The 18,353-nt window shown below is 37.8% G+C and overlaps 1 protein-coding gene and 1 pseudogene across 3 annotated transcripts in view; one reads left to right on the top strand and one right to left on the bottom strand.

The window, feature by feature from the left end:
* LOC125475004 overlaps positions 1 to 18,353 on the bottom strand; it is a 67,872-nt gene that overhangs the window by 17,660 nt on the left and 31,859 nt on the right. The window lies entirely within an intron of this gene.
* Positions 9,175 to 12,233, top strand: LOC103966525 (annotated as a pseudogene).

Genomic DNA, 18,353 nt, shown 5'->3' with positions numbered 1-18,353 from the left:
TCTTACCTCCGTTTCTTAGCCTCATCGAAAAACTCAACACTGCATTAACGTCCAATGATGTTAATCCTCCAGTGACTTGCCTTGTTTCAGATGGTTTCATGTCATTCACAACCCTTGCAGCTGAGAAACTTGGCATTCCTATAGCACTGTTCTTTACTTTTGCAGCAAGCAGCTTTATGGGGTTTATGCAGTACCCGCTTTGGTGAAAAAGGGACTTGCACCACTCAAAGGTGAAGAAATAATGGAAGCAATTGTTTAAACTAGATTTATTAATTTTTTGTCCTAATCAAATGATCATTTTTCTTTACTTGAATATTTTAGATGAGAGTTATTTCACAAATGGATTTCTGGACAAGGTAATAGATTGGATTCCAGGAATGAAAACTATCCGTCTAAAGGACCTACCAACCGTCTTTCAAACTACAAATCCCGACGATGTCTACTTTAGACACATCTTAGAAGCAGTGGACAGAGCTCGTAAAGCTTCAGCAGTTGTTGTTCATACTTTTGATGCACTGGAACAAGATGTTTTGGCGGCTCTCTCATCCATACTTCCACATGTTCACGGGGTTGGCCCTCTGCAATTGCTTCTCGATCAGATACTAGAAGACCCTTTGAAGCCTATGGGATACAGCTTATGGAAAGAAGAAACGGAGTGCCTTAAATGGCTAAACGCCAAGGCGTCAAATTCTGTTGTTTACGTGAATTTTGGCAGCGCATCGTTCGTTAAACCAGAGCAGTTTCTGGAGATGGGTTGGGGACTTGCAAATAGCAAGCTTACTTTCTTTTGGGTAATTAGGCCTGACTTGGTCATCGGTGAATCCGCAATTTTACCACCTGAGTTTGTGGATGAAACTAAGGGAAGAAGTCTAATAGCGAGTTGGTGCCCACAAGAGCAAGTACTTAACCACCCATAGATTGGAGGGTTTTTAACACACAGCGGTTGGAATTCAACAATTGAGAGTGTATCTGCAGGAGTGCCTCTGTTATGCTGCCCATTCCATTCTGATCAGCAAACAAACTGTCATTATACTTGCAAAGAATGGGGCATTGGTATGGAGATGGATAAGAATGTGAAGAGAGAGGAAGTGGAGAAGCTTGTTAGAGAGTTAATGGAGGGAGAGAAAGCTACGGAAATGAGAAATAAGGCCATGGAGTGGAAGAAACTTGCAGAAGAAGCCACTAGTCCACACGGTTCTTCATCCGTAAACTTAAACAATTTGGTGAATCGAATACAGCAAAGAGAAAAATTCGATGTTATCTATAAGAATGCGATTAACCTGTTTTCATCAAATTTAGTAAAGATGATATTGTTAGTGAGTAAATTGTGATCTGATGTGGCAGTTATATTTCTAGCTTATATTGCTAGGATGATTTGCTAAATTGGTTGTATGTTTTCTTATCTAAGTCTCATAGGCCTTTAAGTAAGTAAATGTACAAGTGTCTTCATCTCATCTGGTGTAAGATGGATGGTTAGGATTGCTTGAATGTAATTTTGAATACTGCCAAATATCATAAATGTAAACGGTTAAGAGGAGTGTGATATTCCTCACTACCTCGGTGTGATGAATGAAGAACGTGTGAAGAACATTTGCAGTCATATTCTCTTCTACATTCTCTCTCTCTCTCTCTCTCTATTGCATCATCTTCGTCATTTTTTGTACTGCCAATTCTTCTATTCGTTGTTAGAATCTGTGAGTCACATCTCACAAAGCTCAATTTCTTCTTGCACTAACAGATATGACGTGATACCAAATGATAGATGATAGAGATTTTACCAAACACGCAAACGGGTTTAAAACTCCTATATTACTTGCAAGAATGACAAGGTTGTTGTAGTATAAACGGTTCTCGCAACGTCATTCTCTACAGGGATTATTAAGTAATTCAAAACAAACCAAATTCCAATTAATTATTGTAAAGCAAAAAGTTGAGATGATTGGTTTTATAAACTACTTAAATTAAAACGAATTTAATTAATAAAAATAAACTTGTTGATGCACAAAATCGGCGAGGACTTTGGTACAACAGAAAGTGTCAAGTTTGTGACCTTCACTAAATTGCTTTGGTCATTAGTGTGGATAAGTATGTAAATGAATAGAGATAGGGAAGCAAACAACACAAGATGTACGTGGTTCACCCAGATTGGCTACGTCCACGGAATAGAGGAGTTCTCATTAGTTGTGAAGGGTTTACACAAATACATAGGTTCAAGCTCTCTTTTAGTGAGTTCTAGTGAATAGTTTAGTACAAATGACATTAGGGATTATTGTGGGAGAATGATCCCCTTTTATAGAAGAGAGTTTCTAGCTTTGTTCTGACATTGATACGTGTCGTGTTGTGATTGGCCTCTGATATCGACACGTGTTGCGCTGTGATTGGCCTCTGATACCGACATGTGTCGTGTTGTGATTGGCCTCCTGGTTGGAGGAAAAGTCTTGTGGGTCCTTGACGGTATGTTGTTGACCAGTGCTTAGTAGTTTTAGGATTGGTCAAGTATGGTACAAACAAAGCTAATCTGTAATATTAAAGATGAAAGGGAAAGAAAACTGTTTTGGAAAAAATCAAATTAAGAAAGCAACTAGGGTTCCACCATCACCTAGCAATCCTATGTATTTTTACCAATTACTTATGATCTACACATGCCACTTTGAAGGTTAGGTTTTCCTAATTTATATTCTACTTGGAACTTCCAACATAGAACGTATATCTAACATGCAACCCGTCCGGACGTTCGGATTAAATCTGAACATGAGAGACTCATTATGCTTTATGAAAACCCTTTGAAAAACCATGCAACCCTTAAGACGTGGTGTTCATCTTAAGTGAAATTACAATTATTAATCACAAGAAGTCATAATCAATTTCAGGGAACCTTCCGATCAAAATTGCATCAAATTACTTTTCTAAAGATCCTAATGGTGATCAGGCATTAAGACAATTAGATTGTTTTAATCACGGTAATCAATAATTCAAAGTATGCATGCAATCAATCATAAGCAATTAAATAAAAATCACATATTTATGCTAAGGCTTACGGCTTCACCCTAGCAAAAGGAATTAATTACGCATATTCATAATTGAAATCATAGAAAATATTATTAAGAATAAAAGGAATGAAAACACCTTAAAGTAGAAAATCTCCAAGAACCTTAGCAATTACTCTCTGTCTCCAAAGTTGCATAAAAGTAAGCCTTCCCCCAAACCTAGAACCGGCCAAAGCCTTTTAATATCTCTCTAAAACTAGCGCACAAACCCTAACACTCAAGTATTTTATTCCCACTAAGAAACTAAATAATAATAAAATAAAATAGAAAATAAAGTTCTAATTAAACTAGGAAAAGCTGCACAAAAACTGTTCAGCCACGTTTTAGCCTCAAATCTCCTCCAAATCCGGCCCAAGATAGCTTGTTTTAAGGATCAGGACGTTCTGAACACATCTCCAGAAGGCCATGAACCCATCTGAGGTCATCTTGGGCTCCAAAAATGTAATTCAAGCCCCGGAACGTCACTATTCCAGCACTGCGCATTGCTCCTTTATTTTGACACAACCAAGCTATGTGACTTAAGAATGTCCTCCAATTGGAATTACTCCAGAATTCATCCATTTGACCATGTTTTGCTCCAGAGGAAGTCAAAAGTCCTATATTGGAAATATAATTCAAAGTATCAAAATTCTTCTAAATTATTAACCAAAATATACTAAGAATAGGGTTAAATATATTGATGTTTGGCATATGTTCTGTTTCTATTGATGTTTGGGTACTTCTTGCATTTATTTTTTTTTTTTGGCCACAGTCGGTGATTTCAGATTTGCAATTTTCAGTTCTTTAGGGTTTCTTTGTACTTGTTGTTGCTAAGGCCGATGCCATAGTAGTGATTGATTGTTGAGAATATAAGTAAAGGCTGATGCCATATAAGTGAAAGTTGATACCATATTAGTGAAGGCCGATGCCAAGATTTGTGGTGAAATTTGTTTAGTGTTCTTGATATATTTGTGAAGGCCAATTGCCCAAATATATTGTTTCTATGTTGATTGCTAAAGATCTGTGCTTGTTCTTGATAATTCAATATGACTAATTCTCAAATCAAGATTGAAGGAATTTTGGGGATGTTAACAATTAGGCTAGGAGATACAAATTACTCCAAATAGGCATATCAGTTCAGGTTAGTACTCAGGGGTTATAAGTTGTTTGACCATTTTGATGGAACTTCAGTTTGTCCTCCCAAATTTGTTATCAATAAGGTGTTACAAAAGAAATTATAGTGGCTTTTCAGGAATAGGAACAAACTGATTTGGCACTACTTAGTCTTTTGATTTCTACTTTGACAGATAATGTTATTGATCATGTACTTGGTTGTACAACTGCTCATGCTGCTTCGTCAGTTCTTGACGATCGATATGCTACTATGTCTAAATCGAGGATTAATATGTTGAAAACTGAGTTTCAGACTTTACAAAAAGGAACCGATTCTATTGACAAGTTTCTTTCTTGGCTTAAATCTATCAAAGATCAACTCATTGCTGCTAGAGAGGCAATATCTGATAATGATTTGATCATTGCAGCCTTGGCTGGTTTACTAAGAGAGTACGCAATAATTAGAACAGTTATTCTTGCTAGGGAGACATCTATTTCTCTAAAAGAATTTCGTGTTCAGCTTCTTAACACCGAAAAGGATATTGACAGTATGGAACACTCTTTCTCACTCTATGGCACTCTTTACATGCAAGGTTCTTCTTGTACATTTGGAAGGAGTTCAGGTTCTTCATCCCAATCTCATTCTAATGATGGGTTGTCTTCAGCTACTGTTGGCACAATTTCTGCTAGTTCTTTTCTTCCTAATTCCATGGCTCTTTAGTTTTCATCTCAGTTTCCATTACCTCCACCATATCCATCTCAGCAATCATCTTCTTATGGATATGGTTTTGGTTACATTGGTAATGCCTTTTCTACTTATAATTCTGGTCCTAGGCCTTTCAATACTCAGAGAAATAACTTTGGAGGACAGCATAGAGGTGGTTATATGTATTACAACAAAGGCAGAAATTCAAATTCTAATAACCGACAAGGAGGACGGTAGTCTTGGTCTGGTAACACATACACTAGATTCAATATGCAACCTAAATGTCAGATATGTCAGAGAAGAGGTCATACAGCTCCCAACTATTATCACAAAAATCTAAGTTCAAATCAGGATCATTTGCAGGAATGTCAAGTCTATGGAAAATGTGGACACATTGCATTGGATTGTTATAATCGAGGGAATTTTGCTTATTAGGGAGCACCTCCTCCTCCTTCACTACAAGTTCATCAAGAGTTTCCTTATTCATCATCTTTTATTTCATTTCCTGGTTCTTCTTAGCCTAGTGCATCTCTTCATGCTATGCAAGGTCATCATGTGAATTCTTCTTCTCCTAATGATGTTTGGGTGGTTGACATCGAGGCTTCGCATCACATGACCTCTGATATTCATAATCTTGCACAAGCTACTCCTTTTGAAGGTTCTGACATGATTAAAATAGGCAATGGTCAAGGTTTGCCTATAAAGCACATTGGTTCTACTTTACTACACATTTCTTCACATACATTGAAATTGACTAATGTTTTACATGTTCCTCAAATTACTAAGGATTTGTTGTCTGTCAAACAATTATGTAAGGATAATAAGTGTTGGTTTATATGTGATGATGTGTGGTTTTATGTGCATGACAAGGTAACAAATGAGATCATTTATAGAGGCAAGAGTAAGCCGCATGAGTTGTTTCAGATTCTAGTTGCAAGACCTATGAATTCTTTAGTGCAAATCAATACAGTTTCAGCATATCTTGGGCAATATATCAAGTCCTCACTGTGGCATTAGAGTTTGGGCCATCATACCAATGAAGTCTTGTCTTCTGTTTTGAATAAGTCTCAGATTTCTCATGTAATTGATGACGTACATAAAATGTGTTCTCATTGTATTCAAGGAAAAATGTCTAGGCTTTCATTTCCTACTGAATCTGATAGGTGTTTGTTACCTTTTGAGAAAATACATTCTGACATATGGGGGCCTTCTCCAATCAAATCCATTGAAGGGCATAAATCCTATATAACCTTTGTGGATGATTGTACCAGATTCATCTGGATTTTTTCTCTATGCAATAAATTAGATGTTTTTCAAGTATTTGTGTAGTTTTATAATTTTGTAATTGTTCAGTTTGGTTTTGTTATTAAATGTATTCAATCCGATGGAGGTGGTGAATATCTTAGTCGACAGTTTAAGAATTTTTTGGTTTCCAAAGGCATGGTACATCAAATTTCTTGTCCTTATACCCCACAATATAATGGGTCTGTTGAACGAAGGCATAAGCATATTGTGGAAACAACAATTACTTTGCTTACTACAGCAGGGTTGTCTTAGTCCTTTTGGTTTCATGCTTGTGCTCATGCTGTGTATTTGATTAATCAGTTACCTACTAAGTCTTTACATATGGATTCTCTTTTTTTTGCTTTGTATCACAAGCCACCTTAGCTGCAACATTTAAGAGCTTTTAGGAGTGCTACTTTTCCTTATCTCAGACCTTATAACACTAATAAGCTTCAACCAAGGTCCAGTTTATGCATTTTTCTTGGCTATTCAGTTGGATATAAGGGTTGTATTTGCTATAATATTTAGACTCAGAAATTACTGATTTCTAGACATGTTGTGCATGATGAGACCATTTTTCCAGCCACAATGATGCAGTGTACTCCATCTCAATTATCTTCAGGGGTTTCTAACTCTCCAGTGTCTTCCCCTATAGGCTATAGTGGTTACTCTTCCAGTTTCTGTTCCTCAAGTACATCAGACAAATACAGTACTAGTATCACATAGTGACACAAGAATGCCAGGTGGTTCATTATAGTCAGTTTATAATTCTTCAACTCCGACTGTTAGTATTGCTCTTTCGGAATCTGAAACATCTTCTTCAACAACTCATGGTAGTGCTACTCTTCCTACTCTGGATCAATCATCTTTGTTACCTGTCCATCATCCTGCACAACTTTAGGTATTACTTCCTATTTCTTCATCACATATTCTTCCCACCAATGTGTTTTCTGATACCTCTCTGATTCAAACAAGATTAAAAAATGGTGCCATATCTAGGCAGGATTATTCTACATATTTGGCTTCTTTTCCAGAATTAAAGTCATTGCAGCTGGACTCAGAATCTTGTTCTTTTGCTGGTTATTCATTTCTAGCCCAAGTCACTGATATTAATGAACCTAAGAACTTCAAGACTGCCTTTTCTGATAATCATTGGCAGTAGGCCATGCAAGAAGAGTATAATGCTTTACAATCTCAAGAGACTTGGATTTTGGTTCCACCTCCTGTTAATCCATTTGTTGTCGGATGTAAATGGGTTTACAAACTCAAGAAGAATTCTAATGGTAGTATTGCTCGCTATAAAGCAAGATTGGTGGCTCAAGGTTTTACACAGGAACATGGCATTGACTATTCTGAGACGTTCAGTCCGGTTGTACGACATTCCACAGTAAGACTTATTCTAGCCTTAGCTACAAGACATAAATGGAAACTTAGGCAACTAGACATTAATGTCTTTCTTCATGGTGATTTACAAGAGAAGCTCTATATGCAGCAGCCTAAGGGGTTTGTTAGCTCTGAGAATCCTTCTTATGTTTGTAGACTTGTTAAGTCTTTGTATCGGCTCAAGCAAGCTCCTCAAGCTTGGCATTCCAAATTCATAATCTAATACCATCTTGTTTATCAAGCATGATGGTATGCATGTGGTCATTCTATTGTTATACGTAGATGACATTATAATGACTGGTTTTGATAGTTCAACAAGTCATTAACAGTTTCACAAAAATTTTTGAATTGAAACATATGGGTCATTTGATTTATTTCTTAGGGCTGCAAATTCAATACAAACAAAATGGTGATTTGTTTGTTCATCAATCAAAGTACACTAAGGAGCTTCTTCTGAAGGCTGGGATGGAATCTTGTAAACTTTGTATGTTAACTCAATTGCTTGCTTCTAAAGGCATTTCTCTCTCAGACTCAACTTTTTATCGTAGTATAATGGGTGCTTTGCAGTACCTCACTTTTACGCGACCTGATGTAGCACATTCAGTGAGCATTGTTTGTCAATATATACAGAATCCAACTGATCTTTATATGCACTTGGTCAAGAGAATTCTACGATATCTTCAAGGGACTCTGCACTGTGGGTTAACATACAAAGCTACTTCTGATGTTAGCTTATCTGCTTATTCCGATTCAGATTGGGCTGCCGACATCAACACCCGCAACTCCATTATAGGTTATGTAGTTTATTTGGGTTCCAACCCTATTTCTTGGCAATCCAAGAAACAATCCTCTGTTTCTCGGAGTTCCACTAAGGTTGAATATAAGGCCCTTGCTCACTGTGTTGTTGATGTTTGGTGGATTCGAAATATGCTACGAGATCTTCATGTTTATCTTCCCTCTGCTCCTATTCTTAATTGTGATAACATTTTAGCCTTGGTATTCAGTACTAATCTGGTTTTCCACTCTCGTATCAAACATCTTGATACTGACTTTCATTTCGTTCGGGAAAAAGTATAAAAAGGTGATTTGCTGGTTCAATGTGTCTCTACCACAAACCAAATAGTTGATATACCAAGGGACTTCATAGTCCTGTTTTTGTTCGGCATTGTATCAATCTTAGACTTGGAACCCCAGGTTAAGCTTGAGGGGGGGGGGGTGTAATAGCTATAGTTATCAAGAATGCCAAGTGGCAATTGTATATGGTGATAGATGTTATTAGTACAAGAGGTAGCTTACATAGTAAGCTTAGTGGTTATTAGTCGTATTTACTATAAATAGCTAATTGTACGGTTTGAAGAAGGGTTAATGAGAATTAGCAATTCTTTACAGAAATCCCTCTCTCTCTCTCTCTCTCTCTCTCTTCTCTCTCTCTCTCTCTCTCTCTCTCTCTCTCTCTCTCTCTCTCTCTCTCTCTCTCGCGTATTGAATTGTTCTTAAGCTTTTTGTAAGCTTCTAAGTTGATTATGAATGGTGAACCATGCATCACCGTGGCTGTGTTTCGTAATAGAGTAACGTTACACTTATCATTTATTTGTATCATCATTTGTACTATTTCATTGATAGAGATAGGCCCGGCAATGCATGTGGGTCCCATCTCTATTAGAGAAATGGTACAAATTGTTGGTAAGAGTAGGATTTTTGTTCGTAATACCATGCATACAATAAGTTTCCCAATTTTCAATGAAAACTACTCACGTACACGTCGGTTTCTTTGTTTATTACTTTGTAGTGATCTGTAACTTGAATAGATTACGCAACTAAGTTGGTTAATTTGTATAGATTATGCATTAAGTCATGTTAATCTGTATAGATTATACAATTAAGTAACAAATACATGTTTAAACAATGCTAACAGGGGGTGCGTGGCGATATTCAATGATCTCGTCATCGTGCTTTAGCTTTTGTCTGTTCTTTAAAATTGTCTTATGAGCTCTGCCAGCTGTATGGTACGTGGTTCTTGAATTATTTTAGGCTTATCAAAATTATTTTGTTCCAATGAAGTTGAAGAATTATGTTATGATATTTTTCTGGAGAAGGGGATTTGAACTTGGTTACAAACGTGTTAGCAAAATAATCAAAATTAAAGTAGGGACTAGTCGACACCAATACATAGGCTGGCAGTCTAACAAAGAATAGCTAAACCTGTTGGAATATGGTAAAATCCTTCAAGATTCTAGTTTTTAGGGTTTAGACCTGCTGAACCAATTTTAAACTGGCGGCCATGCCAGAAACCACGAATTGTGGTGCTCTCTGAAACTTTTAGAATGGCCGGCCTGCAATTTAATTTCAATATTTTCCTATCTTTTCGGTTTTATGGTCATATCATTTTGATTCCAAGCTTTGGTACTTCATGTATCAGACTGAAATTACTTCATCGAGTTCTAGCGTTGAAGAATGCAATTATGCATAAAAAATTTGACGTAATATATGACTACTTATAAATAAATGGATTCACTACTAATAGCACCGAGACTTTTGTGATAAGACCTAACACATGTCGCGTTGTGCAGGTGGTTAAGTGGGGACAATATCAGTGTAATTAGTAGTGAGCAGCTAACGTGACTCTAAAATCTTGACATTTAGGACAATTAAGAGACATGGTCAAGTATTGAGGACAACATAATTTTGTTGTTGATGTGTTGGTCTTTGAGAGCAAATAAAATTGAGTTATTCAAGGCTATTGTGCAAAGGTTCCATTTCAACCTATACGAAAGTAGAAAAAGGAACAAAACCCTGCCGAAGCCGTCCCATTACTTATTTCTATACCCTTGTCTCTTTCTACAACTCATTGTCAGATGGCAGCCGGATCTTGCACAGAAATGTTGTTAGACCTATAAACTTGTGCTGCATTAGTGTGAGTTCAAACCACAGAATCTAAGATATGAATTCCAATATTATAGTCTGTAATAAGCCTCATGCTGTATGCATTTCCCTTCCATTTCAAAGCCATATAAAGGCTATGCTCAAGTTAGCAAAGCTCCTACACTAAAGAGGTTTTCATGTAACTTTTGTCAATACGGAGTTCAACCACAGGTGCTTTCTTAAATCTTTAGGACCAAACTCCCTTGATGGCTTCCCCGATTGTCAGTTTGAAACAATTCCAGATGGCCTTCCAGATTCAGAGACTGATGCAACATCCCTAAACCTCTCTTTGCTATGTGATTCCATGAGAAAAAACTTCTTGGCTCCATTTCGCAACCTCCTCTTAAAACTCAATGACGCGGTGATTTCCTACAGTAGTGTTAGTCCTCCAGTGACTTCCATTGTTTCAGATGGTTTCATGCCTTTTGCTATCACAGCTGCTGAAGAACTTGGACTCCCTATCGCAGTGTTCTTTACTTTGTCTGCAGTCGGATTCTTGGGCTGTAAGCAATACCCCACTTTGGTGGGAAAAGGACTTGCACCTCTCAAAGGTCAAATACATAAATGCTAATGAAGCAACTGTTTGATTTTTATGATGAATTGGTTGTGCCTAAACAAATAATGAATTTTTTGTTGACATATTTATGTGTTGCATTGCAGATGAGAGTTACTTCACAAATAGTTTTCTGGGTAAGGTCTTAGATTGGATTCCAGGAGTAAAAGCTATCCATTTAGGGGATCTTCCCATCGCCTTTCAAACTACTAATCCCAATGACATCAAGTTTAACTTCATGTTGGAAGCAGCTGTTGCAGTTCATAGAGCTTCAGCAGTTGTTGTTCATACTTTTGATGCATTGGAGCCAGATGTTTTGGATGCTTTGTCATCTATACTTCCACATTTTTACGCTGTTGTTCATCTCCAGTTGCTTCTCAATCAGGTACCAGAAGACCCTTTGGAGGCTATGGGTAATCCGTGGAAAGAAGAAACGGAGTGCTTCAAATGGTTAAACGCCAAGGCACCAAATATGTTGTTTATGTGAATTTTGGCAGTTTAGCGGTTGTCACACCGCAACATCTTATTGAGTTTGGTTGGGGACTTGCAAATAGCAAGCTTCCATTCTTTTGGGTAATAAGACCTGATTTGGTAGCTGGTGAATCGGCGATTTTTCCACACGAGTTTGTGGCTGAAACTATGGAAAGAGGTCTAATAACAAGTTGGTGCCCACAGGAGCAAGTCCTTAACCATCCATCAGTTGGAGGGTTTTTAACACACAGTGGGTGGAATTCAACCATTGAGAGTCTGTCTGCTGGAGTGCCTATGCTCTGTTGTCCCTTATTCGGCGAACAACGAACAAATTGTTTCTATACTTGTAGTGAATGGGGCATTGGCATGGAGATCAGTAAGGATGCCAAGAGAGACGATGTCGAGAAGATTGTCAAAGAGATGCTTGTGGGAGAGAAGGGTAAGAAAATGAAAAACAAGGCCATGGAGTTGAAGAAACTAGCAGAAAAGGCAACTGATCCACATGGCTCTTCATGGACCAACTTAGACAATTTAGTGAATCAAGTGCTATTAAGGAAAGGCTAGGTGTTGTCCGTGAATCAAGTGCTATTAAGGAAAGGCTAGGTGTTGTCCCTGGCAACCTTTATTGGCCTTAACTTTGTTGTTGTCGATGTTATTGTTGGTCTTAATTAACTTACAAAAATGTAGTGCTTAGAGGCTATTGTGTATTGTCTTAAACAGACCATACAGACCCTTGCCTCATAGGCAATACCACCTTTTAGTTTTTTGTTTGGTTTCCTGGAAATTTTAGATCGACTTAGGGAGGTTTTTAGGGGACTTCAGTTTAATTTATGGGTGATGTTGTGAAGACTAAATTTGTAGACAAAATTGCGAACTAAATGATGCGTCATCAATAAGAATGAGAATGTTAATCAATTCTTAAGTCATAATCCAATCAACTTCCATGTCATTTAGTTTTCAAAATTTTGTCTATAATTTTAGTCTCCCTTGCATTACTCTTTATTTATATTGCACACAACTTTTATTTTGGTTATTTTTTTAGTTTTGTTGGTAGTGTTAATTTGGTCTTTTCACTTCTTTTTGGTTGATAAAGGGTATTTTTAATAGGTAAGAGCCGGACCCTATCCAACAATCCAAATGAGCCAATTCCACTAATAAAAATATATAAAACCAGATTAGCTCGGACTCATTTAATAAAAAAATTTGAGTTCGGATCCACCAAAAATAAACGTGGCCCATGGCCAATCCTACTTGTAAGTGGTTTGTAGCTTAGCTGGTTAAAGCATTTGTCATTGCACCTGAGGTTCCGTGTTTAAATCTCTCTCTTTGTAGTTTAATGTACATTATATATTGTTTGTCAAAAAATAATTTGGGGAAAATGAAAATGGTAAATAATGGTTAAACTCATATTTAGACATATGTAGAGACCACTAATGATATAACGATAGATTTATGATAAGGGGTAAAGAAATAAATTGGTATCAGATTCAACATTCACAAAATTTGAACCTAAACCTCTTAATTATAAATGAATGAAAATAACACTTACCCGTAATACTAAGTGTTGTACACATGCATTGTTCCGAAAGCTTCATTTTATATCTAGAAATAAACAATTGTTTGCAATCAAACATATGATTATTAATCAACTAATAGTGCAAAGGAATATATTTGGCAATCATGCAAGGGAAGAAAAATTTGACAAAATACACATGTCGAAAACACTTAATATTACAAAATCCATCAACAGTATGGAAGTAGAAGATTAAACCAAACATATATTACATTACAATGCTTAAAATGTGAAGGAAACAATTGCGAGGGGATCTGATTCAGATGACCGTTCCCCTGCCGGTAACTGGCGAGACTAACGTTTCCATGTAAACGGTGACTTCTGACTGAATCCCGATAACAATGTTTCTAAACGTTTCGCTTGTAGTCCAACAAAACTTCACCATTCTCTAAAATGCATAGAGGCTTGAAAGATTCCTTGCACTCTTCAGGTAGGATCTGATCCGAAGGAATTTTTACCACTTTAGTCCAAGATTTTGCGACTCCGTACTCCTTCATCACCCATATCCGAAGATCCGTCTCCATTGGGTAAGAATACACAAATAGACAATTTTTACTAACACCAACTCCCACAAAGACATAGTTTTTGTTGCCGAGGTAGGGCAATGGCATCATATGCTTAAATTTCTCATCTGCTAAATCGAAAGACAGAATTTGCGAAGCAAACATATTAACTTCTACCCAATGTAGAGCTCCGTTTAAAAAGCAACCCTGCCTGTTCAACTGAAAGTAATTGATGTGATCATCGTCAGCACTCTTCCTCCATGAATCAGATTTGAGTGAGAAAACTTGAATCACGACTTCTTTAGAACCACATGTAGTTTTAGACGATCCTTGGACTACCTTGTAATCATCCGCGGTGGGATCATAACCAAATCCATAAAACAGCGAACCGAAACCTGAATAAAGAGGTTTTGGTATACCTTGGATTGCCTAGTACAAGGGTTCCATATGATAATTATGTTGCAGTTTACATTTAGGCATATCAAGCCGTTGCAGGAACCCACAATTCGTGTAAGAACAATATCCGGGATCCTCACTGGAAAATCAGGCTCTTTACCTGTGACATGAACATGAGCATCACTCTCTTGATCCGCCAATGCGACGTGGACAATGGAGTGGATACACGTGGACCAGATAAGGAGGGTGAAGTTTCTGGTGTTGTTGATGCATGTGAGTACAGCGTGGCTGACGTGCTTCGTATCAAATGAGAATCGGAGATTAAAGCGCACCATGACTTGCATACACACCGAAATTGGAGTAAAGATTTGACTGGGAGCCTTGAGAGGATCTCGATAATAATGTCGTTGTAGTCAGTGAGAGGTACTCGTTGATGGAGTTCACTATCAGAGGGGACTTGTGGTTGCTTCAGCTGCCGGGGGCTATTGAGGCCGTCCGCCGTGGTAGTGTTGCTTCCAGGTGCTGGCGGGAGTTTCGAAGTGGAGATTCTTGGAAAAAGGAGGTAAATACAAGAACAACCCCTTGAGTTTGTCTTTGCAGAAAGCATTGTGCCGACAAGGTACTTCTCGAACTATATATAAAAATTGGGAATGTCTGAATGAACACACATACGTCCTTACTAAAAAATTATTAAAAATTAAAAATTAAACTAAAAAATATATGTTATAGACAAATCAAATTTCGTGAGATTGCTTAGCTTTCTTCATTCTTTTGTTTCTCCCAAAGCTATGCACTTCCACCAGCCTTTCATTCAACTACCTTCAAATTTTGGTCAAAGTTCCTTGAAGATCGTAGCAACGATTTACTAGCTCTCACCAACAAATCTGACAGTTAATAGTCGTGAATCGTAAATAGCATTTCACTCATTCAAAAAGAAAAGTGTTGTATGTTTCTCATTTCAAGTCATAATACCACTCAAATTATCAATTAAAAAAAAAAAAAAAACACATCAAGCTCGAATAGATATGAGTAGTCAACTACATTCAAACAAGGAGTTAAGTACAAGTTTTTTTTCATTCCAGTTTGGTACCTAAAGTCATAATTCTGGAATACTTTCATACATCCGTTAAGTTTTTCGTCATAACCTCTATTAACTAATGACGTGGCACCCACGTGGACAATAATTGGGTGCCACGTGGACATTAAAAATAAAAATTAAAAACTAGGGTAAATCTTAGTTAATACTACCCTAAAATTTCTAGGTTTTCAACATTTCATACATCAAGCTTTTTTCATCCTAGTCTAGTACCCAAAATGATAATTCTTAGACAGTTTCATGCATTTGTTAAGTTTTCTATTAAAACAGCAGTTAACTTGTAACGTGCCTTCCATGTGGACAATGACTAGGCATCATGTGTCAACCTAGGGCCCACGTTGACACACCCGACCCTGATATTCCCCGAACATCAGGGTAGGTACGTGCTGGCCGACACTCAAAGGTGACGAAGCCATATTAGGATGCATGAGAAATAATAATTATAAACAATACTTATAAATTTAAATACAATGATTATGCAAATGAGGAATGTGTTCAGAGCATACAATCTAACTAGAACACTAAAGGGAAGAATATAAAATTGAATGAATAGAAGAATGGGTCCTACACCAAGAGGACTCAAAGATGCCGATGTGGAAGTGCCTTGACGCTCGGATTGTACGCCTCGATTTTAAATCCTGAAACAAACATACGTGAACCAAATTGATATATATATATATATAATACTAAAACAGTTATCAACATACTAACCCCCAAAGTTTTATGAAAACTCAGTAGCATAATATGTAATAGGTTTTTCTAAAAACCCTAGCATGCCATAAAACCTTTCACGAAACATATATTGTATAGTGTGCTAACTAGTGGTATCATATATAAGTATCTTCCGGCTAAAGAGATCTACCAATGCCTGGACGAAGCCAATATAAGTGCCTTCTTCCGTAAGCACAAAATAGTGCCCTACACATGCCCGCCCGAAGGCAATATAAGTATCATCTCCTATACACACAGAACAATGCCCTACACATGCCCGCCCAAAGGCAATATAAGTATCATCGCCCGTAGGTAGAACAGTGACCACTAGATATGCACAAAACCATTGAATATAATCTTTCCATAAAACATATATCATATACCTCAAAACCTCTATATAGTATATAGTCATCCATCATGTATACTACAAAGAGTGTAAGTTCGATAAAATATGGTATTCCAAAATATTCTCAGTAAAGTATGATAATCATAAAATGTAAATTTAATTTACTCATAAAACATAACCATTAAATCATGCTTTTCATGTATGCATTTCTACTATTAAAACATGCATTTTAGAAGGGGTCCACTCACAGATACTTCGCCACCGAAGAGCCACGCAAACTAGCGAAGACGGAAATGCCACAATAAATACACCTAAGCACATAAAGGGTCCAATTAACAAAACTCTATTCAAACGATTGAATTTGGGAAAACGGACATAAAAAACAGATTCAAGACGTCGAATTACTCTTAAAAGGGTCCCGGGTAAATTTCGAAAAAGTTAACAAAAAGTCAGCACGAGAATATTTCATTTGGTCTGAAATGGGTTGGGCTAAAGGCCCGTGGTTTGGGCCTGAGTTCAATGGCCCAAAGGCCTAGGTTTTGGGTTGCTTACTTTAGTTTTGGGTTGGGTTCCACAAAGGTTTTGGACTTGGCTTTAAGGGCTGGACTCAAGATTGGGCCAGGTAGCTTGGCCCAAGGATTAGGTCGGGTTAATGTCTCTAGGTTAAGCCTGGCCCGTTTCCAGGCCGATTTCAAGGACGAGGAAAGCCGGAGCTTTCCAAGCTCAATTCAACCCCAAAACGTAACCAAAATAGGTCATGCAATATACCAAAATGAAGCCCAAGGAACAAGGAAGAGATTCGTACCAATTTCAAGGTGTATGGTGGCCGAAGTTGACCGGAAAATGGCCTACAACTTACGGGGTTCGCCGGAAAATATAAGAATGCTTCCTCGAGTTGTTCCTACGTTCAAATGTTACCAAGGTTCTCAAAACCACCCTAAACTAACCTAAAACATGATCTAAAGGGATCTTAGGAGGCTTACCTTAGTTGCACTGTTGAAAACTTTCCGATGAGGTGCAAGCATACTGATTGTGCTCCAATGCAGGCCAAGAAGAGAGGGAGAGTGATCGGGAGAGGGGTGAGGGAGAAAAGGATGGTCTAGGGGGTGGTGGTTGTGTATGAGTATGTAAGTGTGGGTGTGTGTGTGGGAATGCGTCGGAGAGGAACGGAGAGAGTCGACAAAGGTGAAGGGTGTGAGAGAGAGAGAGAAAAGATACAGTGCACGGGAAAATGAGGAGGGAAAGAAAGAAAAAAAGGGGCCGGGGGACCAAAATCAGGGGTTGGGCCCCTTGGGAACACCATTTAACATCACAAAGCAATATTTTAAACAAATAAAACCCAAACAAAGTAAAAATACAGAAATACCCCTTCATTCCATAAAATACGGGATGGACAACACACGTGGATATTAAAAAATAAAAATAAAAACGAAGGGATTCAAAACATTGAGTTCCCAACGAGTTTAAAACTCAACCTGGGCAGACCTGGCCTCGCACACCCCCAACACGTTGACACAAAGATCGAAGTTTGGTGTCGAATTCGAAACAACGGCGTCCGAAGAGCTGCCTCTGATTCGAAGATAACTTTTCGATGACGGGGACAGGGTGTATTCCATGAGGCATTACGAGAATTTGTTCCTGAACAAGCGACTCAGTTGCTAGGAAAACAAGAGGGGTCCTTTTCCTAGGTTCACGGTTGGAGCAATCGATGCAAGCGGAGCAGGTGAGCCAAACGAGATCGCTGTCGGTATCGAAAACGAGAAAGAGGCGATGTGGAGGAGTGCCGATGCAGAGATCGACGAAGTACTGTCCGGAATTTCCTGTCATCTTAGTTTAAAGTAAAATATCGCTTGTAGAGAAATTCACCTGTCATCTTCTTCAAGGGCTTCTAGAGATGGTGGTGGTCTGGCATCTTCAAGAATTCCCAAGGGAATCAGACCTTGGAACTTATTAAACTTGGCAGGAATTCTTGAAGAAGACTTGGTGAGTGAAATTGCAGTGTAGCCATTGAACATAGAGTGAGAACAAGATAAGGGCAAATGTGTGAAGAATGAGGAGTTGGATACTGAAGAAGAAGAAAGGGAGTAGAAGTGAAACAGAAGAAATGGAGCATAAGTGAAACAGAAGAAAGGGAGCAGAAGTGAAACAAGCAATATGGGGATGTGGAGGAAGCCATCAATGAACTCGCCACTGACACCATCATTACTTGTACAAAAGTTGGAGAGATTTTATTTTATATTAGATAAATATTATTTTTATTGCTTTTGTGA

This window comes from the organism of the source record quoted next, unplaced genomic scaffold (genome assembly GCF_019419815.1).
Source record: "Pyrus x bretschneideri cultivar Hongxiangsu unplaced genomic scaffold, Pyrus_bretschneideri_v1 Contig13, whole genome shotgun sequence".
Lineage (NCBI taxonomy): Eukaryota > Viridiplantae > Streptophyta > Magnoliopsida > Rosales > Rosaceae > Pyrus > Pyrus x bretschneideri.
The sequence above is the reverse complement of the archived record's forward strand: the minus strand, read 5'-3'. Positions and strand labels throughout refer to the sequence as shown.